This window comes from Tinamus guttatus, unplaced genomic scaffold (assembly GCF_059628265.1).
Source record: "Tinamus guttatus ecotype Peru unplaced genomic scaffold, ASM5962826v1 Tinamus_guttatus_pri_ptg000180l, whole genome shotgun sequence".
Classification (NCBI taxonomy): domain Eukaryota; kingdom Metazoa; phylum Chordata; class Aves; order Tinamiformes; family Tinamidae; genus Tinamus; species Tinamus guttatus.
Genome location: NW_028288714.1, coordinates 938515 through 965958, shown reverse-complemented (window position 1 = coordinate 965958; position 27444 = coordinate 938515). Strand labels below are relative to the sequence as shown.

General features: G+C 36.0%; 1 protein-coding gene across 2 annotated transcripts in view; it reads right to left on the bottom strand.

The window, feature by feature from the left end:
- GPC6 (glypican 6) overlaps nucleotides 1–27444 on the bottom strand; it is a 686072-nt gene that overhangs the window by 534718 nt on the left and 123910 nt on the right. The gene's annotated exons all lie outside the window — the stretch shown is intronic.

Genomic DNA, 27444 nt, shown 5'->3' with positions numbered 1-27444 from the left:
AACTAAAGCAGTCTTTAAGGACAGAAGCAAATAAATAATTGAATACTGTGCTGCCTCAGACAGCTCCCATTTTCTTTTGCCCTAAGATACCTCTTTCAAGCTTCAGGGAATTAATAAATTAGACCACCATCTATTACACTATTCCATCACCAACCACCTGCTTTGGAGGACCAAAAGAAAAATCTTAGAATGGAAACATTTCGTCTGATAATTTATTCACTAACTGCTGCTTAACATACACCCAAACTTAAAAAAAAATAACAAATAGCTTTATAAGTGGGTTTATTTACTTATTGATTTATATAGGGGGTTACATGGAAATATACTTTTTGTATTTTTATGTAACTCTCTCTATATAAACAAATATTTCCAAAAGTATATTTCCAAAAACTCATGGAAAACTATTTGCATTTGTTGCACAATTAATTTGCTTTAAATATGCATATATCTGTTTTAGAAAATACATGTTTTAATCTCGGATAAGTTGAATTGGATGAGTCGTGAGAATCCATGAAAGGTATAGGAAAGAAAAATATGCCCATATTCTTGAATTTACACCATAAGAAATGTCAGTTCAATCTAAACCTCATCAGAATTCGCTAACTGCTATTTCTCAGCTGAGCTCACATTCAGGTGTGACTCAAGCACATTTAAAGCCATCTGGCTATGCAATTTCAACCCCATTTGCCATTAGAAGCAGAATCCAACAACAAGGCATTAGGGCTTCATCTTTTATCCAGCAGTTATGAGGTTCAAGGCCTCTCGTGATTTGGGAGACAAGAACTCAGCTTCCTTTTTTTTTTTTTTTTGGAAGGGGAGGCAGGTTAAGGGACAGGAGTGTCTTGTGTTTTTTTGCTTTCATTTTTTTGGGTTGAGTGCCCTAATTTAATAACAGACAGTTATTAAGTTATGAGAAGACAGTATCACAGTCAAGAGAAAATACTATCCTAAGACTGTTCCCAGTCCCACTGTTCCATCTTGACAGATGCACTCATTTTCTTGAGTATTTTAGGAGAACTAGCATGCTGAAAATGCATGCCATGGCTTCATATATACTTTACATATTTACGCTACTTTCTCATTGCCCTTTCTCCCTCTCTACCCAAGAAAACACTGTGAAGGAGGTGCGGTTATCCATTCCTTCTTCTCACGATAGAAACACCAAGAATCCCCGTTAAATGCCATGGTGCAATATGGAAGAAGATTTAAACATTATCATTAAGCTTTCAAACTACCCACCTCTAGATTTAGCTGATTTCTTTCTTCTGATGTCATTTAAATATAAATGCTGAAGCTTTTAGCAGCATAGAATCCGATATGTTTGGCTATGAATGATTAAGTGTGCATAAAGTTTTTACCAGCACATTAATCATCAGGTATAGAAAAAAGCATGACACTGGTTAGAAATTATTCACTGCTTCTTGCCCCCTGTGAAGTGTGAAGTGTGAAGTTTTAGCAAACAGTCAAAGATTGCTTACTTTAGGCCAAGTGCTAGGCAAGATTTGCTGAATTTGCATTCCTCTAAACAGTACTTTTGTTTCATTAATGACAGTAATTGTCCTATTACAGTGGGAATGGCAGTAGCAGAACAACAGCAGTGGCCAATTTGGGCTGGGAGCTTTAATTATATTTTATAGGATGCGTGTTTCTGGTAACTAACTCAGACACCAAAAAATAATTCAGAGGAACTTAGGCATCTCAATACCCATTAGTATTTATATGCCCAGCTCTGCTTGAATTACTGCCTTTCATTGCTATGTGTTGCGACAGCAATGGTTTTACACAGCAAAACAACAACCCGTACAGACTCCAGAAAAAGTCAGCCCCCACTGCGGTTAAGTTTTGAAAATATACTTAGTAATGGTCTGTTTTCTTTCTATATTCAAGTGCAAACAACTGTAAGCACCTTTGGGACTTTGGGAGTTCATGTAGACTATTATTTCATGCTAAAGAGCTTTCCTAAACGCTACTATCTCTGAACAGGAAAGTCCCATTCTCGGCTCCTGTGATATCAAGCTTCTGACTAAACAAAGTTACTTCTATGGGGCATGCCTGAAAAAATATGTGTGAAGCTAGACATTTGTTAAAAAATATTTCTAGCAGTCCATGTGTCCATTTTTATCCTTTTTCCCCTAATTACATGAGGAATGCCTTCATATTTGTTATCCATATATCTTGATACTTCCTTTACCTCAATCAGACTATAATGAAATGACTATATAAGCAAATGTAAACTAGAAAGCATCTGCAAATATTTAATATATATTTTATATCCTTATAATAGGTTATACTTAAACTAGATGTGTGAACATCAAACCTAAACAATTCTCTGTGTTCGTCTGACCACCTGCAGATACTCTCCCAAGGAATTCTGCTGCCCTTCAGGGCTGATACGCCAGGTTGCATCCCTTAAGGGCAATGTTCCTATCAAAACAGGTAGAGTTTTACACTCTACTTGGAGTAGCAAATTAATATACATTCATTTCTTCCCATTTCCCATATTTATTTATCTCCTTTTCTTATTCAGAAGATCCTACCATTCAAATAAAGGTTGTCCTGCTGCTATAGAGATGTAAGTCACTGACGTGACAGGACAGCATTGTCTCCTGTGTGTGTATGGCCAATTGAAAACTTCCTGACACAATGGATAACAGCACACCTTAAATTGATTTTTGAGTTTGTCTAGAAATTTCAGAGTGGAAATTTCAATATCTCCATTTACATCTATAAAAACAGATGTATTTCTATGGTTATGATAATCTGGAGATTATCGAATAAATGTACTAATATGAAAATGGGATAAATGTATTTAGCTCATTACATAATTGCACAAAGATCAAACATTTGCTTTAATCCTGCAGAGATGGTAGCAAGTTGAAGTGACTGCAAGCTAAATCTATCCTTAAAAGGCACTAAACTGGATAATCTAGTAGGATTATCATCTAGATAAGTAAGAAGCACCAGACTACCACTGGGATAACCGCAGGAATTAGAAAGAAATTCTGAACTGTAGAAATCTGGAGTAGGATTTTGCAAAGTGTAAACCTCAAGTGAAGTAGGAAACATATCAGGGTACCGTGAAAGCAAATAATGTGTTGATAACATGACTATGTTATAAATCTGTTTCTGTGCACCTCGGTTTGTAATCTGGATGCTGCAGATACAGAAATTACATCTCAAGAGACTGCTATTTCTTTTTTTATCTGGGAACACTAAAAGGAAGAGTACAAGAATGATCAGCTGTGACTACAATATGTACTGGCTCTTCTTTTTTTAAACTCATTATTGAAGTTCTTTAATAGAGCAGCAGATGAAACCTGTGCGTTCTGGAGACCTGGGAATCTCCTTTTCTCCTTTATCTCCTTTTCTTGTTCAGAAATTCTCTGAGGTCTGGAGACCTGGGAGTCTCCAGAAAATTGTTAACAGGAAACAAGGAAACCTAGCAGGAAGAACAATCTTACAACTCCTTACCTAAATTAGTCAAAGACTTTGAACAAGAAATTATTCAAAGATACTTAATACTATTCCTGATTGTAAATCTGCAATGGACTGTGGTCCATTTTAAAGCATTTAAAGTATAGTTACTACTTTGCTTATTTGAATAAAGACTTTTTTTCCTGCAAGAAAATAGGCTAAAGCATGACTGCTAAGCAAAGAACTTCCATATTCTATCCAAGTAATCATCTGATGAATAATACAATCTAATAAAGTTTATAATAACATATAATAAATATATCTCTAATGATATTGCAAATTAAGGCTACCCAGCAGAAACCATTTACCGTTTTCTAACATTAGCATAAAAATAAAACCCAACTGAGCTTTCTCTCAGCTTCTCTCTGCAGGACCAGCAACACCTCCTTTAAAGTGAACTTTCGGGATAATAAAGCAGTGGCATGATGAATATTGGAAAAGGTCAATATTAATTAACTGCATTAATGTATTTTACATAGAAACAGATGTTTAATAGTGTTTGGTTTCTTTTTTTTTCCAAAAGTGTACCAACAAAAGTTCCTTCAGCAAGATTTCTGTGAGAGTCCACATGAAGGAAGGCACTTAAGAGTACAGACCTTTACAAACAAACACTATAGTTCATTTGGTGTGCATATGTGTGTCTGTATGTGTGTATACACAGAACAGTAGTACAGTAAGTTTACTCCAAGCACTAATTACAAAATAGCAATGTCAGAATTTGAAAACAAATCATATCCCCTTACATGGCAACCTTGAAAAAATTAAGCATTTGTGCAGATGCTCTGAAGTTAGCTCCTCTGTTGAGGTCTAACTTGTAGACTTCCTCTACACGCTTCCTCTGGTTTCAGCTACAGAGAATCTGTTGACAGGAATGAACCATCACTTTCTTAGGTTCATTCCAATAACAGATGCCACTTTCTGCCTCAAAATAGTGCAAAAATGTGGGAATGGTGTCCCTTTCTACATGTGAGGGCCAAAGAAATTCCGTTCCTTAGTTCATTTTAGTTTTTGCATTATGGGTGATGTACAAATTAGCAAGCAGTGCATCACAACAGGGGAAAAATCTGCAGAACCAAACAGTCGCTGCCAAAATTCTGGGAGTTTTTGCTGCATACTCACTGTAGCTCCTCGGGGTGGATTTGTATAAACCCACCTGGTCCAGCTTTATCCAAAACCCTTCACACACTGCACTACAAAATAGCTCCATTATTAAAATGAAAACCCCTGTCAAGGGAGACGATCAGAACATTTGCTTCAAAAGCACACTCCTCATCCTATATAAAACGCTAATATATATGCCTGCTGCCAGAATGTGCATACACATGCACACAAACACAGAGTAATTCTTCAGCTTGACTATCCCAGAACCTTTAAAACATACAAGAAGCTGGGAACCTTTGCCTTAGTATGAATCTTCCAAGTCTACATCTGAGTTCTTTTCACAACTCATTCCAAAACAAAATTTGAAATGGTTTAAAATGGCTCCACAGATTCTAAGACTGGGTTCCACTTGCTTTCAGATCAGTTACTGATTTTTGCTTTGCCTCACTCCAGGCATGAAACATCCCCAGGCAAATCTCATCTCGTTGCTGTTTTTTGGGCCTTGCAAGTAACAGTGGCTGGTTAAGAGCATTCATCTATTCATTAAAGCTCAGGGAAGACATCACTAGATTCCTGAAGGAGCAACTGACTGCAATTTGCCTTGTTCCTTACCTGGGAATGATCATAGTGTGACTTTGACTATTATTTGTATGTATGACCTTAAAGAGCAAAGCACTGGAAAAGCTGTGATTCATTTCTTAAAGCACCTGTATTGATTGCTGTGAGCTCCAGCCAGTTGTCTTTTCCTCTTGCCCTCATTCTCTCGCACATGACTGTGGAGGCAAAAGAACTGCATTTACTTTTGCAGGACAAGGTATAATCTGGATCATGAGGTGAGCTTAGCCGATACTCGTTATTTGCAACGCAGCAACTCAAGTCTTTCAAATGAACTTAAGTTCATCTGCTGTCTTGCAAACTGCTGTTGTTTTATTCTGTAGTACTTAATGCTTTCCTTAGAACCATGGACACCTGGATCAGATGTTTATATAATCACTGCAGTTTTCCTTAAAGAAAAGATCAGTTGACCTCACTGTTTACAACAAAACCTGACAATGTAAATTTTACAAGCCTAAAAAAAGGAAAGGGAAAAAGGAAAATGGCCTACCATATTACAAATCTATTTGCCCAGTGTGATTCTGGAGATACATGTCAAATGCTCAGTTTCACCCACACTGAAATGCTACAACTGTGAATTCTTATACTGAGACTTTCAGAGAGTTAAAACACATTCTCTTGTATATTTAAATACCCAGCTTGCATCTGCAAATATACTTCTCTTAGGTAGGTGGCAAATGTTTTACTTGCTTTGCTGCCCTACAGACAGGTACAACTGACATACACTAGAAAATGGCAGTTCTCAGATTAGAACTGAGTCCAGTCGTGATGAGCATTTGGAAGCTTCTTTTATTTATTTTATTTTTTCCCAAGTAGCTTGTCAATTTAAGAAGTTTTTGTTTGTTCAACTGGTTGTTTGTTTGTTTTTTGGGGGGTAGGATTTAGAAAGAGCAACATACCAATAGTCAACATTAATTATTGCTGTATTGTGGCGATATATTCTAAGTAAGAACTGATTTACACATGTGCAACCCAATGCTTATTACATATTACTAGGGGATAGTTCAAAAAATGATTATAGAGTGGAAGGAATGAACTAATATTTCTAATTCAAGTACAAAGTATTTTTCCCAGAATATTGCTTTTTCCCCCTAGATGTGATTTTTTTATACTTCTTATATTTTCTTCTGGCTGTAAATGCAAACAAATCCAAAAAGCAACACTTCTCCAGTTTCTTCAGAGATTAAATGAGCTTTCTCATTAGATAATCACTATGGGGAGTTTCAAATTTTTCAGATATCCAGTTGGCAAAATAACAATCAAGTTATTTAGCTCATATATAATATTTACCACTGTATTTTAGGCTGACTAGTCAATAAAGCCTCCATTCCATAAAAACTGAAGGAACCATTAAAGTGATATAAACAGGGTAGACATGAGATAAAAGAAAAGGCCTAAAAATCTGTTGAATGGAGTATATGCCTCTGCATTCTTTAAAAAGACAGAACATGAATCACTTTCCAGCTAGCTTCTCTTTACTGCATAAAGTATAAATAATGCCAATGCCATATCTTAAGGTGCTAGGAAAGCAAGAATTTCATCCTTCTTCAGAAATAGCACCTTGGTCCTAATGATAACCGCTGGATATAAAAGCTAAATGTCAGAGAACAGAGAAGGAGAATCTAGTATTGAAATCTACAGACAAAAAAAGGACATTCTGGCAATCTTTTTGAGGTAAGTTCTTTTAGCCTTTTTTAAAATTCTGCCTTTGCTAGGAGTATATTTTTATATATCAATATAGTGGTCAATACAGCCTAAAGAAGGCTATCTCTTCCTTCTCAATACAGAATAAGATAAGCAAGGGAAGCAGAAGAGATGCCAATCCAAACTATTTCTGAGTGATTCTGTTCATGAAATTCTGTTCATGAGATAGTGCATGTGTACTTCTTCTGCGATCTTTGCCTAGACACACATGATAATCCTCAGTATAGGCAGCCAGTCTGGGTATTTAATTTCCTGGCTGAGTAGAAAGTAATAGAAAGCCCAAACTTATGCAGAAGGATATAGACACGAGGAGGACAAGTATCCCCCAGTATATGGCCTCCTGGCATGGTAATTAAGATCCACAGAGTCAAAATACTGCATTTGGGCATCTGGATAAAAGTTTAAAGCTCGAGGGACTAAGTAAAAGTGCCTTTAATGGTTCTTTGACTGCCTCAAATTTCACTGGTTTCATAATCAGTCTTGGCTTAAAGAACATGGTAACAGGCACATTGGCAGGGCAGATGGGGCATTTTGAACATTTTTTGAACTATTGATTAATCTCTCAGGTTCGAAAGTATTAAATTCATCTACAACATTAAAAATAAAAATAGAAAATACAATGTTTCCTAGGAGTTCAGTGTTCAACCTCAGAGCCTTGGCTTTTACTATGAAGCTGACAAAAACTATAGAAATCTTATGGAAGCTGCAATTCTGCTGTTCATATTTTCAGTCATTTTCCTATAGCAAACCAAATGGAGTTTTTATGGTAATCATTAAAGTACAATATCAACTATAAAAATAACTTTTTCTAGAATTTAATTTTTGCTATTTAAGCCTAAGTGGATTCTTACCCCTATCCATATTTTCTATCAGTAAGAAATTTTCTTAACACTGTCCGTTGAACAATCTTTCCTCTAGGCTTTCATGATCTATCTGCTACAGTAAGTTTAATGTCAGTATTTCTGAAAGGGCATATATTTTCTAGAAATATTAGAGATTGATAATCTTGCTCCTGATGCTGTTTAATTTGAATGGCAATAAAATTTAGTGCTGAGTAAAACAGACAGACTAATCAGAATCCTTGGCCTAAAAGTAACCCTCCAAATCTTGAAAATATACTGAATACCTTCAGATAAAACAGTGAAAAATAAAACAAAAATGCTTCTAACATTAAAAGAAAAAACAAAGCCTCCAAACTTAAATTTTCCTTAGGTGGTAATGTAGATGAAACGTAATGTTCAGCTATTTTTTCCTCTCTTCATTCAACAGGGTTCCAGTTTTCTACCAATAACAACAACGTCTCATGCTATATAGTAGCATTCTGTAAATTCCTTCTGAATATGTCCTTTTCTTCTTACAGAAAGAAAGACTTATTGACTTGCTGTAAATCCTAGATACACTGATGTCACTCATAATATAGTGATGGCCAAGATGGCCTTAATCTGTAGCAGTTACTCACAAAGTACCTGCTACTTAAAAAGCTACTTACGAGAAAATTTTGAGGAGAGAAATAAAAATATTTAATGAGTAAATAGGCTTATCGGGACTTACAGTCCATAAAATCTATAATTTTGTCTGAGGACATAGCAAACTGATCTCAGAAGCCTGTGTTGGAACACTAGGCAAACTGAAAAACAGAAAGTATTGTACCATCCTTAAGTGAGCTAAGGCTATTTACCACTTCTTAACTCAATATGAACTTCTGTTCAGAAAAAGCAATATTTCTGAGGTATAGGGAATTTGTCTCTTATTAGAACTAAGTTGTATTTATGTGCTCTCTGAGCACCGAATATTTACCTATTCCTTATATTTGTAAGTCCTCCCAGTTGGAATCAGAAAGTGGCTGCACTCTTCCAGCTGCAGTATTTTACTCCTCTGGCAAAATGAGAATGTCTTGAGAGACAGCAATCATTTATGATGCTACTTACATGTTTCATTTTTAGAAGCTATCCAATCCTGCCTTCAGAATAAAGTCTCATGAGTGATAGTTTTTAGAATATCTCCAGGCTCAGGTGAGTAGACAAATAGCCTCAGTAAGACAGATGCTAGTAAAAGACGTTAAACATATCTCTCTCAGTTCCTATTTGAATTTCAGTGTGGAAATTCAAGCACTTTCTCAATTCATCTGGAATACTCAGAAGATTGTAAAAGGCCAGAGACTACCAAGGAGATTTTTACTGCTGGTATCCAGGAGACTGAAGCACCCTGTGCAGCTGATGGCCACCTTTGCTCTTACACCTTCCTTTGCCAGCCAAACACATTTATGATCAGAGTTGGTCTGCTGCAGTTCCTCTGTTGGCAACAACTTTTATATTGACAATATTCTTTCACAGCCTATAGCCTGTATATCCAAAAGTTCAGAGGCTTCATTATTATGTAAAGACTTGACAGACGTAGAAATTTTTTGAGACTATCCATTTACATATTTTTTATTTTTACTCACTGAAATAAGAGGAAATGCAATCTTTTTGTAAATAGAAACTCCATTTTCTGCTGTAACTACATACATGGCTACAATAATTCAAATAATGAGCAGTGTTCTATTTTTGATATTGTATAACCTTTGAATTTGCTATGGGATTTTTCATATATAGATTCATAGATCATTTAAAAACAAAGACTTTGAATGTATCCTTTTCCTGCTTCCCTGCTCTTTTCTATTATGGAGAGAAAAATTTCGAGAGAATATTTGGAGAAGATTAAAGACAGGAGAAGATTTTGATTTAAAAAAAAAAAACCTCAACTCTTAGTTGCTATTTCTGGGATGTGTTTTTGGTTATTGATGTGGAAACAGACTAACCTCATGGTAGACAGGGTATGTATAAACAACATTGGCTAGAATTCATTCAGTCCTGGGAATGTGAAGGTTTGAAGTATGTCAGGTTTGGTTGCAGGGAGAGGTTGGGCAGGAACAACAGGTTGACCTGTACACGGTGTTGGAGAAGGAGACCTCACCGGCAACTGGCATTTCTGCACACAAAACCCTAACAAATTAGCCAAGGGGACTGGCATACAGAAGGCTAATTGAGGTACAACTCATGGCATTCAAAACTTTTCTCATGCAGGAGTTAATGTTTTCTGTCAGATTTTAGCTCATAATGGAAATGAATTTGCACATAGTTCCAGATGGTTGAAAATGGAATTGAATGGAGCAGAAGAGAAATATCCCCTCAGGGTTTACAGTCCAAGATGCAACTCACATTGGTATTCAGATCTAGCTGTAACAACACAAGATTAAGCACAGTTCTTTATGAAGCATCTACCTGCTTCTTAGTCAAATTTTGCAGCCTGGGCTAAGCTCTTCATTGCCACAGAGAAGATTAAGACAACATAACATTTTCAGGAGAGTTCACGATGCCTAAGTCCTCTTTAATGTTAGCTTCAAATGCCATTTCCAATAGAAACAGTAACACTGGAAATCTAAACCAATAGAAGATAGTGCTTTTCTCTAGAAATGAGAAAAACTGAATCGTCATCTAGCAGGGTGAATTTTGTTTTAAAAGTTTATCTTGTTACTGTCTAGGATAAAGCACTATAAATAAAAATGAAAAACAAAAGCATAGAGCAATTTAGGGAGTTTATGTTAAGAATACCTCTGTTTATGTAACTTCCAAGTAAAGATAATGAAATAAATATCCTCTGGCTGATCTGAAAAATATTAGTATAAAATCCATTTGTCTAATGCTATGCAGAGTACACAGTTTCAGTGGACCCATGTGTTTTATAATATTTCTGTAGTGACTCTAACATGTCACTAGCATAGAGGTGCTAGACTTCCTAAGTGAGTAATAGACATTTTATCTAAGTGAGATGAGAAAAAATTAAAATATCAATAAAAATTAGTTAATTTGATTAACACTCTCCAGAAGGCATTAGAGACAAACACACACATGCTTGGCTTCAAAAGCAGCTTACTACATCCAGGAGCCCTTAATATATTAACTATATTGAGCATAAGAAGGAAAATATATATATTTTTTAGAGAATTTCAAATAATTTAAATATTACTCTATCTCATATCCTTGCCAAAATATTTTTTGCTGTGACCTTAGTTGGCCCTTTCTTTGGTGCTCAGGAGAAAAGGATCACTGTGTAAAGGCATCTGATTTTCCTAAATACATAAGAAGAGATGGTAGCCATATGTGGATAGTCTGAATCAATTTTCCATGTTCTTTTGTATTCTTTGATCTCTCCATGATAACTGAAGGAACCAAAAGTCCTGCCAAATGTCCCAGATGAGGGTAAACATCTTGTCCTCTTAGATGTTGAGAACAGAACTTGGTGAGAGCCCATTGAGGGTCTTTGCTTTGCCAAATTTAGGGAATACTGACAACAGTTAGTCCATGACCTGGGTGTCATGGTGGACAACAAGTTGACCATGAGGCAGCAGTGTGCCCTCGTGGCCAAGGCCAATGGGATCCTGGGGTGCATTAAGAAGAGCGTCTCCAGCAGGTCGAGGGAGGTGATCCTGCCCCTCTACTCAGCCCTGGTGAGGCCGCATCTGGACTATTGTGTCCAGTTCTGGGCTCCACAGTATAAGAGGGATGTGGAGCTGCTGGAGAGAGTCCAGCGCAGGGCCACAAGGATGATCAGGGGCCTGGAACATCTGCCATATGAGGAGAGGATGAGGGAGCTGGGCCTGTTCAGCCTGGAGAAGAGAAGGCTGAGAGGGGACCTGATCAGTGTCTAGAAGTACCTCAAGGGAGGCAGTGAGGAGGATGGTGCTGGCTCTTTCCAGTGGTGGCCACCGACAGAACTAGAGGTAATGGCCACAAACTGAAACACCAGAAGTTCCACATGAACTTAAGGAAAATTTTTTTTAACAGTGAGGATGACAGAGCACTGGAACAGGCTGCCCAGAGAGGTTGTGGAGTCTCCTTCTCTGGAGATCTTCAAAACCTGCTTGGATGCAGTCCTGTGCCACGTGCTCTAGGTGACCCTGCATGTGCAGGGGAGTTGGACTAGATGACCTCTAGAGGTCTCTTCCAGCCTTAAGTATTCTATGATCCATTCTATGATTCTATAGCAATAGATGCTATATCTACTTTTGTCCTCCAAAATATAATGCAAGTCCACTTATGTTAACAGTAAAAAGGAAAGATTATGAACATCTGATCTGGACACTGAACATTAGGAAAGTGTAAAAAAAATGAAATGATGATCTAAAATCTGGGCCTATGTCAAAATTTCTGTAAGTTTAACTGGGGACGCAAGATGTTGGAACAGGACACCAGCTGAATCATTTGTCCCATCTAGGATGTCTCATCTGGGCACAAGTAAAGGGGTCAAACATGTTTCTACAATTTAAAGACCTATGCTGGAGAGGGGAGAAAAAAAAAAAAGTTTTCTGAAACCACTACAAGATGCATGGAAATTACAAACCAAAGTTGATGAACAAATTAAGCCATGCTCATACAAATCTACAATTCATTTGGGGTCTTTCGAACTCTCGTGGTTATACATAATGATAACTATTTTGTGATCTGCTTGGATATTCACAGACAGAGTTTTCATTAAGTAAGTAAACAATATTGAGTTCACAGAAGATATGCATTTTTAACTCTTGCTATCATTTATACATTTACTGTTTCTCTTTTTAAAGCCAGTTGCTTACAGTCTAACTTTCGTCACTGAGACACTCCCGAGGGGAGTTTGTTTGCATTTCTATTATGCATTTTATGATTGAAAGAAATGTAAAAAGAATACAAAACAAACTACAGAACATGAACATCTTGATATAAATATTCTTGCATTACCACGTATGTCTTTTTTAGCTTCTGATCATCAACAGAGATAAAATCAACAGCTTTATCATAACCCCTGTTCCACTGTTATGTTTTGTAGCATGTTTTTTTTTTTCCCCAAAAACAATCACTATTATTCAAAAATGACCTCTAATTTAATTACCTTGCAATTTATGTATTAAGCAGACTCTGTCATATTCTATCATTAGGCTAAATACATTTTTAGTTGGTGAGGTGTGTTCATCTGATTTTATTATAATTCCATATTCAGATTAACCATTTGATCTCTATAAAAATCCCTGACGCTTTCCCAATTAAAACCTTTTCAGGTTAAAATACACTTCATTACACCTATAGCAAACATAGTAATCCATTAGGTTTACTTGATAGGTTGGTGTTCTTGGATGATTGACAATTTGTTCAGAGTATTTTTAAAGTATTAGTATAAAACAATACAACTGGGTTAGCAAAGGATGTTTAAAAATAGAATATGCAGTGAATTAGGAAGCACAAAATGAACTGAAGCATTTTTTAGAGGTTACTCCTATAGCGCTTTTGACCAAAAGTATGTGTGGACAGTTGATGCTTTGAATATTCAATAGCAGAACTAACCAAAACAAGAGTCTATTTTAAGCACAGGCATTACTAATTCCCTTTTTCAATTAAAAACAAAAGAGTACTAGCAAGAGATGGGATTACTTTCTAATATTTATTTGTATCAGTGGTCAAAATTCCTCTATTTCTGTAGAGTTAGACCTAATGAAGTAGGGATGAGTTGAGAAACTACTTCCCCTCAGTGAGCATTTTCAAATGTGCATGTCTACGATCCTTGAGGGAAAATGTTTCTCCTGGGATTACTGGAGAAGCAAGTTCTCCATCACATTCTCCACCCTGCTACAGTCAGTAATAGAAATCAGCAAGCGGAAGAAAGGAGATTTAAGGCCTAGTTTCTTGTCCTGGAGACTCCCTCAGAATGCAAAACTCCCTCCAACTTCCTCAGAGGACTTCAGGCATCAGGAGGACTTCAGCATATTATACTGACTGAAATGGCATGTATTGGTAAATTATTTATTTTAAATTTAAACCTACAAATTTCAGAGAAGGAGTCTCTAACTTTTCCTACTGGCCCCCCGGACATAGGAGCAAACTGGCAACCAATGACAAAATCACCTTACATAAGTGCAGCTGCATGAGGCAAGCAGAATTCAATGCACGCAAAATGCATAACCAGCTATAAAATATAAGGTACCACACACTAATGAATGTAATTTCTAAGGTTTCTCAGCCTTTTTTTTCCTTTGAAATATATTAGAGATTTAATAATATTTTAAAAAATCATAATGCATGAGTGAATTTAATGCCGCTAATAGTTTGACCTTGAAGGTTCACAGCTTTTTCTCACTGGTTATACACTTGATCCCTGAGATCTCTATCATCAAGTGGCACAGATTAGCATGGGATTGTACTGCATTATATAACAAATGTTTGGAATATACAGGCATGTACATGCAACAGTTGCACCTCATTTATTCCAGAAAAGAAAGAAAGGATTGTGATATGCTTGAAGCAGGTTATTATTCTTCCCATTAAGGTATAGAGTGCTGTACAAGTATGAATAATATTCTATCATTTTCTTTGTATTTTGGATTTGTTAATAACAAATTTAAGAAAGAATAATGAAGATAAATATCTTTAATTTTCTACTTCATTTTGCCTTCACACTACTCAGGCAAAGCTGCACCTTTCTTCTATTTACTGCAAAATCCTGCCATGTGGTAAATTAAATGCAAACACAAAACTTTAGCAGGAAAACCATTTAAACAATTATAAAGACCACAGGAATTTAGAAAGCAGAAATTTAAAGGCCTCACATATGCACAATCTTTGAGCAGTAAAAATACATGCAGATTAATTGATCGAACCCCAGACTCACAAAATCCAACTAATTCATTTCTACATTAGTAGTTAATTTTCTTCTGAAATCACTGTCTAACCCAGAAGTGTACTGAAATGACCGAAATTCTTGTCTTGCCTATTTTGGGGACCTTCTATTTTATCTATATTTGTAACTGAGCATAAGCACCAGTTAAAATACTATCCTGATGCTTAGTTCATGCTATTAAATACTATGAGAACATAGATAATAAATTATATGCATATATAAAATATATTACTTGAGAACAAGCTGAAGCCTCTCAACAGAATTTCAGGATGCAAAAAAAAAAAAAAAAAAAAACAACCTTGTTAGATTTTTTCTGTGTGAATAACAATTTCAAAACCAAAATTGTTCCTTCCTTTTTCTTCCCTAGCTCATAACTGTTCATGTATTATTGAATCGAACATTATAGTACTGTATGGATTCACATGACTTGTTTGTTTTCATATTTTCTGCACAGATTGCCACTCAGAATGCTAGACTAGTGCACTCGCAGTCCTTTGCTGGAACTAATCCCCTTTGGTTGTATGATGACCTTAAAATGTTAATTGATTTTTCAAAGAGAAACCAATGTTGCAGTTTAAAATTATAACTAACACAAGAGCCTTTCTGTAAAGTGTGTCCTCACTTTGCAAAACAAAGATACAAACTCTGCTAGCCAACATTAAAAGAACAGTTAGACATTCCAAATAATAGAATATAAATGACAAAATTAATACAGATTTCATAAAATTTCTAGAGTATGGAATTCAGCTAATTTCTGTCAAAGTATCTTAGTTTCCTTGAGCCTAATTCAATTCTAATAACCTGACATTTTGCTGCCCCTTTTCTAATACCGTATCCATAAAGAAAGTAAATGTTGAATGAGCATTTAAATGAACATTTCCTGAATGAAATAAGGAACCTTACTCACTAGCCTGAAATCATTAAATGACCAGTGATTCCACGTAAAGTATCAGAACTGCTAGAGATTGAGGACCGAGACATCTGCTCCAAAGTAAAGCTGGGAGGGAAAAGGAGAGGCCTTTATTTTAATGTAGTGTCAGGGCAAGGTCTTTTGCACCCAAGAGATACAGCCACAGAGGGTCCCACATGACGTGAGAATTGGACCTTCAGATGGAGAATCAGGCATGAAGTTAACATTGACACAAAGGTGCAATGATTAATAAGTTCAGTAATCATTTTTTTAATAAAAAATATATAGTTTCATAAACACTAACACCTGGCATCTGTTCTCTGTGGTCTGAGTTGCAGCTCTTGGAGGAGGATGCAGGACCTGCACACTGGAGTTTTATTTGACCTTACTAAGACTGCTGATTTATGATACCAGCCTCTGGCATATGAAATTGTTATGTAATTTTTGTCTTCCATTGTCAGAGGAAAAACTATCTGGATGGACTTTAAATGATATTATTCAAAATAAAATAAAAAGGAAACATGAAAACAGCCTTATATAAATTGTTTCCCAGGCCAGATAAACTTGACAGCATAGGAGAAAACGTACAGCTAGTTTTTGTTCTCTGTCCCACTGACTCAGCAAATCTTCCTTTCACAGTGTATCTCTTTATTTTTAAATGCATAGTTTTGATATTGAAACAAGAATAGATATTAAAAAATATAGCTTCTCCTAGCAAAGAATATAGCTTCTCCTAGCAAAGAACTGACATCTGGAACTCAGTTAATGGGATTGGAGGAACTGCTTGAAAAGAGCCTTCCTGACCTCAATCTTAACAATACTCTTAGGAGTAAGTTTTTCTTTCTTTAATAAATAAATATGTTTTCTCCTAAATAAAAGTCCTTTATTAATTTTATATTACATTATACTTTGTTACCCTTTATACACTCATGTTTTCTGTCAAATTCACAAATAAATGGTCATTTTAAAAGCACTATAACAATTTGGCAAGGACTCAGTACGATTATATTAACTTATCTGAACATCTACATTACTTAAAATGAGCTATAACGATATATTCTTAATATTAAAAGCAAACGAGCTGCTTATTTTGCCAGGCATTAAATTAAAGTTAGTTCCCATCATTATCAGTTCATGTTTTCCAGAGCATGTACTCATGTGGAGGGTCTCCTCACTGTTTATGGTTATGTTTTGGAAACCATATATCTCCATTCACTTTACTGTCTCTCAGACCTGCAGTTAATTGTATCCATTCATCTTATCTGTCACTTTCATCTTCTTCTCTCTGGTTTCTAGTGAAGAACTTTCTCAGAAATCTTCATGCATGTACTGAATTAGAATTAAAGTTGCTTTTTCTTTTTTTTTCGTCACTTTTTGTACAACCTCCAGGACTAGAGTGCTTGAACAACTGGCATTCCAAGAGCAAGATCATAGTTATCTTTCTTTGATACATGAAATGTCAATTGTAATCAAAATCATTTTAAATTGCTAGGATGATAACTATATGAATTATTTTACATGTACAGTGTGATTTAACTCCTCGAGTCAGTTCTGCCACAGTAGAAAAGGACTAGTCAGTAAAATTTTAATGGTACATTGTCATTGTTGCAAAAGACCAAAATAATGATATAGTACAACATCTGATTTTCAGGTATACTGAAGACTCATGATGTTCCCATGGTGTTATAGAAAAATAATAATCACTCCAGATATTTGAGAATTCATGGATATATGGCAGGACATTGTTTTTTCTTTTAATTTAATGTTTCTTTTTGGATTCCTTAAAAATAGTCACAAAGTTTTGTTATTGGAAACTTCATTTTTTAGTACTACTTAAAACTACAACTATTAAATGTATATAAAATCTGTTTATATTATTTAATATTTTGAGTCAAATGGTGTCTTGCTTTTTTCACATTACAACTGAAACACTCAAGTTAAAATTGAAAGACATGAAGAGACATACTTTGTTGAAATGCAATAGTAAGAATAAAATTGCTATTTGTCTAATGGTCTGTAAAATTATGGTCCTTTAAGTTTAAAGTCTTCTCAGTAATACTTGCTTATTATCTCACAAGAAAGAAGATTTTCACTAATGTGGTGTTAAACACTTATGGGAGTTTTTATTGAACAATTGTCACTTTTCTAATTTCTGCTCTTCACCCAAATCCTTGAAGAGTCATGTTTTAACTAATTTTAACACCTTGCTCCCAAAGAAAACTGAGAAATACAATTTCAGAATTTTGCAGCCTTTCTTGTAACACCATCAGGTTTGGTGTTGTTGATAAATGATGATTGCAGCATTCTTGTTGCGATGAAGAGGATAATCTCCTCTTAAAGGTTGAAAAAAAATGAACATAGGCAACACTGGCCATTTGTAACATGACAAAGAATTTGGTTTTATGCCTTGCCAGCAGTCTGTGAGGAGAAAGTACCTCTCATTCTCAAACTCAGACCATTATGCAGCATGCTTTTGCCATACTGCCTGCAGCGTAACAACCATTCAAGCATTTATTAATTAGACTACCTGCCATATTTTGGCCAGTTTTCCACATCCCTTCCTCTGTGCTGCTGTAGGTCCATCAGAGATAGCCGGGTCTGTGCAAGCAGCTGGTTGAACAGCAGACATCATTTTGGGGTTCCCCCATCCAGCCTGCCATGTGGCTGCATGAATGGTAGGTCCAGCCCTTCAGAGACAGCAAGTGCATGGCCAGAAAGGGCTACAGTTAGATGGGATGGTGGGAGCACCCATGTTGGATCATGAAACCCTGGTTTTAATGCTCAGCAGCTCATCCAGTCTCATTTCAGTACACACTCACTTTGCAAGATGCTGATCCCTGATTTAGTATAACATCCCTACCTCCTTTTCCACCCGTAACAAAAACTTCTGAAGGGCAAATATGAGACAGTTAAACCTTCTCATGAAAGACAGCTGAGGTGCGATGGATGTTGCATCAGAACAAACCAAGACTTTGAGTTCACTCAAGAAGGATTTAAGCACAGCCATTAAGTCTTCTATTTTTTCATTTTGTTTTGTTTTGGATCAGGAAGATAAACCCAGTGAAGAAAACATATTTGTGGTATCCATCTTCCAGGCATTTATTGCCACAAATCATTTGTATAAAACAGTTTCAGTGTAATCGGCGTTTAAATGTCCCAGACTGCCCCAAATTACTCATAGGACATTAAAATTATATTGAAGAAGTTATTCAGAGGAAACTGAGCATATTATTGCAATGTAAGAAAATCTTCAAAACACTGACTACATATTCAAATGCATTTTGTTTTATTTGTCTTAAGATATCAATTTATTTCTATTACTTTTGTTCTGTAAATCCCAACTCCATCTTTGAGATTGAAAAACACACTTGGTCATGGGAAAATTTGGTAATGGGAATAAAATTTGATCTCAAAAGCTCTTATGTTAATTCTCATAATTATTCGCCTGCTAAAAAATCAAAAAAAAAAAGTACTGACAAGTAAAAATGACAAATTGTACTTCACTCTAGTTAAAGAGAGATAACTCATATGTCGAGGACTTTAACTCCCACAGAGATCCCTTTGAGAAAAGCTCTTAACAGTGGGTGTTTGGATCATTTTTAATTAAGATGTGAATTTTCTTTGTAGCTCTGGTCTGACTTCATGATTGGTTTTGCTTCTTAGAAGCACTTGCATAATTTCAACACTGTGGCAAGCCTTGTTCTACAAAACAGGATGTGCGATCACGTATTTTAAAAAATGTTTTTAAAGAGTAGTTTCAAACCGAGTTGTCTATGATGTCTTTGATTCTTAGGCGAGGAGAACCCCATTTCATATTGCTAAAAAATTGTATATTGTATATGTAGAAGGAATAACCATTTTACTGAGTTTTTTCTCAGGCATTCGAATGCTGTTTTACTATTATATTTAATATTTGCCTAAAAGGGAGAAGATAATATTGTAAAGGCATGTAGGCATGAGAATAATAAAATACCTGACATCGAAACATGTGTGATCCTTCTTATGCTATGAAAAACAAAACTTAAGTTACTGCTTGCAAATTCTCACAATTCTTGCAGTGACTGAACCGGTCTCCTTGATAACAGCGAGGCAGCAATGGTGCTACAGCGCAGGCACCTTTATCCTCACTGCAAGCAGCCCAGCACACATCAGCTAGCAGATGTATTCAGAGGCAGCAGTGACAGCGATTCTCATTAAAAGTATCTAAGTAGACATCATGCGTGAAGAGATACACTGCTGGTAGGAGCACAGCAAGGACCGGGAGGATCCTCTTTATTCCACCAGCTCCTGACTGGGCTCTGCATGGCAAGCTCACACACCCTGCTCTGCTGTAAACCAGGGGGTGCTCATCCTCACAGTATTTTGCTCAAGTGAATCCAACCTTTATATTGTCAAGTGACAGCACTCTAGCATCGCTGGGTCCAATAATGCAATGTAATGACCAAAATAGGGATGAGAAAGGCTATGATTTAAAATAGCTTTATGTGGAGCATTACTTTTAAGCTGAAAAATAATTTTTTATTAATCTTTCCAGAACCTAAATAACTTCAGTTATCATTGTTGGGTATAAATTTATCAAAACCCTTAAAAATCACGCCAAGTTTTATCTTGCTTGGTTCTTAAGTGTAAAGCTGAATTTGCACTACGAAATATATATTTTTTTTGCTTTTTTAAATTTATTGATTATATACTTAAAAAACGCACTCAATCAGTGATTGTCTCAAATAATTTTTTATATAAAACATCCTAAATTTAAAATGATTCTCTGCCTGAATTTCCAGTAACACCCTGTATTAATGGTCTATGCATAATCTGTAATGACATCTCATATAGTTAAGGTTAAAAATATCCTTTGAAGTTCTGCCGGACCCCCCAAAGGACTTAACACTTTGGAAAAACAAGCTCTCATAAAGGAAAAGCTTCCTCTCATATACACTATTCTGTGGTGAAAGTTTCCACAGGTAGCAGGTAAGACATATACACAGGTAGAGAAGGAGATAGATTCAGGTGCTAGAATGATTTACAAGTTGCCGGTGAAAACAGAACTTTGTAGGAAATGGTGATGTTATTTTTATAAGCATTTTACAGATCCAGTAAGCCAAATAATAACTTCTCTCCTTTGGTCACTTTTGTTTTCGCGTTATGTGATAATTCACATTCTAACTACATTATCATCTTGTGCAGTGACCCAGCTAACCCAACCCAACACCAAAAACCAGACAAAACTTTTACTATGCTTCACGTAGACTGCCATCTCTCTAATGAAGTATGGATTTGGATCCGTTGCTCTACACTTCGACATGTTATAGTTGAACGTTCGGTTGCTCCGGCCACTCTCAGGCCACCTCCCAAGGGATGCGAGACAGCACTAACAACCAGGCTAAGAGTCACTCACCTTGTAGGGCTGGAAATCAACCCTCGCTTCCGGTGCGTAGAGAAACACTCCCTGCACACATGCACCATGCCTAAGGACAGCAGTCCAAGTGCACAAACCCTCCTTACACATCACCAGGAGCATAGTTTTTCTCAACCAGAGCTAGTCACACAAAGGGTGGACACAAAGATACTCTGTACCACTTGGGCAGACATTACAGATGACTTCCTGGGGTAGAAATAGTTATAAAGGTACACACTTTTTTTTTTAAAAAAAAAAGCTAATATAGTCATCTGTGTCCTCTCTCATCACCTGACAGATATTTTTGGCCAAGGAATTAAAATGTTCTGTAAGTTTGACTTACATGTAGTCATAAAAAGTCTTTTGTTGTTGTTGTTGTTGTTAATATTTTATTTTACATTAATACTTCTGAAATTTCATCATACGGATGGAAACTTTTTGCATTAGAAGATAAAACTTCTCAGCCTTAATTGCTTTTCAAACTAATGAACTTCTTGTAATTTTAAACATCTCCAAATACAATGTGTAAATACATATGAAGACAAGTCTTGTGAGATTTAGCAGCTGGGGAGCGGACCCAGATACTTTCTGAAAAGGTCATGCTTCTTCTTTAGGCAAATGTATAGCTGATTAACAGTCTTTTAATAATCTTCTGCACTGTGTATATAACTTCTTACGTGATACAAAACCAGAAGCACTGATTTGCATCTGAACACAACTATCCAAACGCAAAACTAATGAGCTACTTGGAGCTATTGTAAAAGTAGCCATGTAAAAATAGGCATCCCTCTTTTCTGTTTTACCTGCTTCCTTTTATTATTGTCAATAGCGTGAAAGCAGAAATGCATTCTTCTGCATTAGTATGTGAAAGTATTTTCCTCTTTGATCATTCTTATGTCTTCCAGAAAATGAGTTCATAATCTTCATGCAATTTGAATAGTTTGTCTTCAATTCACACCCACATCCCCCTATCAATCACCATTCTCATAGAGAGATGCCATGGATTATAAACTACAGAGAACAACTGATTTCAAAAGACAGACTGTCTTTCATCATGCCAGATGTAGCATTTGAGTTTTAATTTTGACAACATTACAGTAGATTCTGCCTATAGATCTGGCTTAGCTTCATAATTCTTGTGAATCAAGCCACACACCTCCAACTTTTTACTTAAAATGTTTCTTCAAATACAAATACGTAAAAAATCAGAATACTATTTCAATATTATTTCAGTGAATTAACTAATTTGTGCTGGCTTGAGAACTCTTGTTTTCAATCCTTTGCATGAAAAGCTGTTAGAATTGACTGACTCCTAAAAACAAAAATACAGTAATATATGAAGTAGGGATGTAACACTAGAATTTATCTGCCACCTTTTCAGCACATATTCAACACCTTGTATGAACCAGTATGTACCCGTAAAATTGTCCAGTTTGCCTCTCTTTTTTTTCCCATTCTCATGTGTATAACTGTATATAACAATATGCACTGCTGATTTTTTTTTTTTACCAAACTGAAATTATTTCTGTTTGGACTCTAATAAACAAGTGTGATCAGCATTGTTTAAAACAATAGCTTTTGCAGGAAAACTATTAAAAGACAGCTTTATTTGTTCAGAGTCTGTGATTCATTTAAGTAACAGCGAAAAATGCATTCACATTATAAACTGCGATACAAGTGTGCAGATTCCTAACCTCACTTTAAATAACAGAGAGATATGCTTTTTTTTTCTTCATAAAGCATTTCCATTGATGAATTATATGACTAAGTTTAAACCACATAAGCCTTTTCTTATTGAAATATCTGCCACCACAAGAGCATTGATTATCCTTTTGAGGTCAGCCGGTTGAGAGGGTTGGGAAGACAAAAAAGCAGTTTTCTTTCTAGAGAATAAAAAGGTGAGATTTTCAGTATAAAGATTTCAAGATCCAATTAAATCTAACTTTATCAGCAACAAGGAGACTTGAAAAATCTATTAAACCAACAATACCTGGAGAAAAAAAAAAGAAAAAAAAAAGAGTATTGTAACAGTAACATAATTGCACTAAGGACTGAAGAAAAATGTTCTATTAGCCTGACTGTGAAAATCAATCATCGGCATCACATATGAACTAAGCTGAATGAACCTCATTTAGTATTCACTTTAATGACAGTTCTCTATGAAGTCTTCAGGCTATGAGCTCCCTAATATGTAGCTACCTCCTTCTCCAATAATGCTGCCTTTATGAACAGCGCAATAGGTCTTTCTGCACTAATCAACAGAGGCACAGGCACCTTTTTCCTTGTTTTCTTACTTCTCCAGTACATTAAATATCATGAACTAGCTATCAGAACAATTATTTCACCCATTTGTGAGTGAAAGTTTTTTCTTTCTAAAGCACTGAACTATCTTCATTACATATAAAATATCATTATGAAAGAGCCATTTATTTTCTTGCTAATTTTTTCATTAGCCTTTTTTTCTTGGAGAAAATATATTTCTGGACATGTATTGATTTTAACTGCTGTTTACCTGTGGAAGTCCTGCAGAATGCAGCCTATCATTCTTAAAGAGATCTTCAGTTAACTGTCCAGAGATTCTGTTAAAACTGGCAGATTATAATAAAAGTAGCATTTGATCATAAGTTTTGTTGGTTCCTTAATCAATGTAATTGTCAGGAACCCATCAATCTTCCTGAATTGCCTGATCCTGAATTAATAAACTTCTGCAAACTGCATTTTTCAGTGGGGACTTCTCTATGCTCACCATGTGCTGAACATACCCTACATATAAACCTTAGACCCTGGCACCAGCTCCATCTCTGAAGAAACAGCAACAGAAATACATCAGATTGCTTCTGTGCAGTGGTGAACTACAGAATCTTAGTCCCTTTCTCCCTTATATTTTTCTGTGTGTCTACTGGTTAGGATGAATTGTGCCTTAGCTATGCCAGACTGACAAGGTCAGCTGCTGCCAATCACAATTCTCTTGAATACTATATATAAGAAAATAATAATCTTGGTTTCTTTTCTATAGTTAGCCACTAATTTTTATCCAAGTTTTTTTTTTTTTTTTTAATTCTGTGAGACTTCTCCTTTTCTTTAAACTTAGGTTTAGGGGTTTCTGACTTAGAGGCAAGTGAGAAGGCTCAGTAAACATAAACCTCAGTTCAGAGGCTGCTAAAAACAGGTTATATTAAAACCAACCCACCCCAATAATACTGCAAAGAAAAAACAAGTGCAACACCAAATTAGGTTATTTGAAGGTTGCCTAACTTTATAGTTGTTCGTAGTGTTGACTAACATACACAAAAATATTGCTGATATTAATACTTCAGAAATCTCCATTGTTGAAAATATCCCTGGCTAGATATGGTTTTCAGTATTTTATTTGTCATTTGTAGTGAAATGAAGAAACAAACTGACTAACTGGTATGACAGCACCTCATTTATCCTGGACCACTGAATACTGTGCGGTGGGATTTACTCAAAGACACAGACCAGAAAAATAACCTGTGAAGAAAAGTAAGTTAGCCTCTGAGTGGTGTAAAACAGAGAGAACAGAGAGGAAAAAAATAACTGCAAACTGAATGTTTCTCATGACCTTCATTTGGCAAATGACCCACTGTAATGAAGACCTTGTTCAGGAGAGCTGTAGAACACCTGGGATGGCAAAGGAGTCCAGCTAACCGGATTCACCTTCCCTATATTTACTCAACTGTTAGAAAACACACAGTTCTCACCTCCCTCTACCCAACTATCTCTGATGTCATATAACTCTTCTCTCCATGTTGTTTCCTACACATTCATTACACATATGTTCATTTATTATGCAATGTTGTGTCTTCAATATTTCATGACACTTTTCCATCCTATATCTGCAGAAAAGTTCTGAAAAGAGATGCTTAGCTCTGATTTTAAACCATCGGATCAGTTCTACTGAAATCAATGTATGTGGCACATGTCTGAAGACCATATAGGCTCACGTTGGGCAGATCATGACCGCTGAATAGGCATGCTGGACAGAGTCCGACGATAGCTGCTGCCATGTGGTACCTGACTCGGATTTTCTGTTCATTCTCAGGAACATTCCCTTGCAGGCATGCTATTAAAATATTTATGTAAATATCTGTGATTCAGAAACTACAGGGGTGCATGAAGTGCAGGTGTGGCTATGAAGAAATTAATTGTTTGGAGGGACAGTGCTCAGGAAGCCACGTATCATCAACTGCATCTGCTGCGCAATGCAGGGATCCTGGGAACATGAGGAGATTGTCTTCTCCACGCTGTTCCTGCCCATGGAGCAAACTTGCTTCCCGATGGCTTTCAGGTTGTGCCGTAGCACTCTGGATACTGCTCTTCTTATGCAACTTCACAAACCACAGAAACGGCACCACGCTGCAGCCCAGTGCAACTCATAGGGACAACGGGCAGCGAGGAAGCCCTCCAATTGAAATACACACCGAAACAGCAACCTCTCCTTTTATTCAAACTAGCACTAATTGGAGATTTAAATATTATGGAATTTAAATATTATGGCAGAGAGATTCATAGTTACTTAGAGGAGAAGAACATTGAGATGCAGGACCTGGTTCTTCTATTCCAGGTGTCAGGGTACCTTCATGGTCATATACATATAAAAGTGTTTTTACTACTTATCCTTTGAAGAGTTCCTGTGCCGAAAAACTAGTACATGTAACCTTCTCCCAATTCATAAGTTTACCACTAAACCTGTTCAAATGTTCACTTTTTATGTTTTTCAACCCATTTCCACTCTCCTCAACATTTAGATTCACTTCATGACTCCTTATGCCAATTCCAGATTCTTCTTCCTCTTGGCTGGTCTAAACTGAAGACATACCCTATTGTTTTCAGCACCTTGAACCTTGTTATAGATACAGCTTTGTTCTTCATCAAGAAGTTTGAATTTCTTTTTTCTCTTCCTCCAGTCCTGAAATCTTTCAATAATTTGAACACAGATGGTATGCAGAGCCATTAAGGTTCAAGATAATAGTCACTCGGCGAGATCAATAAGTGACAGCATTCTCCAACATGAACACTAAAGCTGTCATGTAATTAGGCTAGCGACACTGTGCCTATTTGTCCAGCAAAGAAAAGAAGGCTGCTAGAATTCCTATCAACCTGAATATTTGATGCTGTGCTTTAGTCTTCCCAGACTACCAAAAGCCCAGCATACGACACTAGAGGAGATGACTCAATTGTTGGTCTCTGTATATGAAAGTTGGATGAAAGATGCTTAGAAACAATGTTTCAAGCAGAAATACACCTTCCTCTACCAAATTATCTCTCCGTAGAATACAATTTACAGATTTCTTTAACCCTGTAGCAATATTTTGTATATATTATACTCCTGGAGCCACTTTGCTCTCTCGCCTCTGCCAATGTGATGGGAGAGACCACACCATCAAGCCGACTATGCTCGTAGGTTAGCGCTAGGAACAAGAATGATGGTTTATAAGTGTGTTTAGTAAGTAGTAAGAATTATGGTTTATATTTCTACACATATGCAAGTAAATAATGTAGTATTTCCATCAGAGAAGATCCGGTAGTGACATATTGTTCTGCAGTGCAAAGCAGGTAGTTAATTAATTAACTTTACATATGCAACTTGTGATCAATGCTTTAAAGACAAGTGCCTGGTCACTGATCTTCTGATCTTTGCCTAAAGACATTCATAAAATAAGTTTTTAAAAAGCCATAATACTTCCTTCCTATTCTGAGTTCTGAGAAAGCTCTGCAAGAAACTTGCCACGGCCAGAAATTTCCCTTGGGAAGCAGACCTAACGTCTCATTAGACAATTCCCAATCAAATCCTAATTTCTTTTATATTTTCAGATTTTTAATACTTGACTATTTGTAAAGGTCTTGGGTGGAATTAATATAATTGCAATTAAATCCTCTTTAAATGCTCTGAGATCTGCTAATTGAACATTCTGTGTAACAGCTCAATGTTATTAAGTATTACTATTCTAACACCAGCAAAAAATAAACAAGCCTTGCTTGATTATTACTGCGGCATAGGGACAGCTCTGTCTTCAGTTTCAGATTCTGCTTCTGTTTTAGCCAAAACCGTTCATCAGTTTTGGCCCAGATTCATGAACCCTTTCATTCAAAATTGCATTTGTAAGAAAATTACTTAATCATCCAAACATGTTTAGCTTAGCTCCAGAGAACTGTTTACCTTTCCTATAGTATTTTTTCTATTTAAAGATGTATTTTTCACTTGAATCACAGAATTGCAGAAGAATATGAGAACAAGACTATACAAACAATTAATTATTGCAAACACACACACAAAAAACCCACAACTTAGATCAGCTTTTTTTTTTCATATTCCCTAAAGATCACTGAGGTAATTAGAAGCTTACTAGTTAGAATAAAATGTACTCAAAATAAATGTCCAATAAAAAAGAAAATATGAATAAGAATAATCTGAATTTATTAAAAAGTTTCTCTGGGTGTGCAGGAATCTCTTAGTAAATGTCTCTCTCATTCATGCATTTTTCTAGAATAGTAAATAAAGCAAAATTATATATGGATCACATTGCATACCTATCTT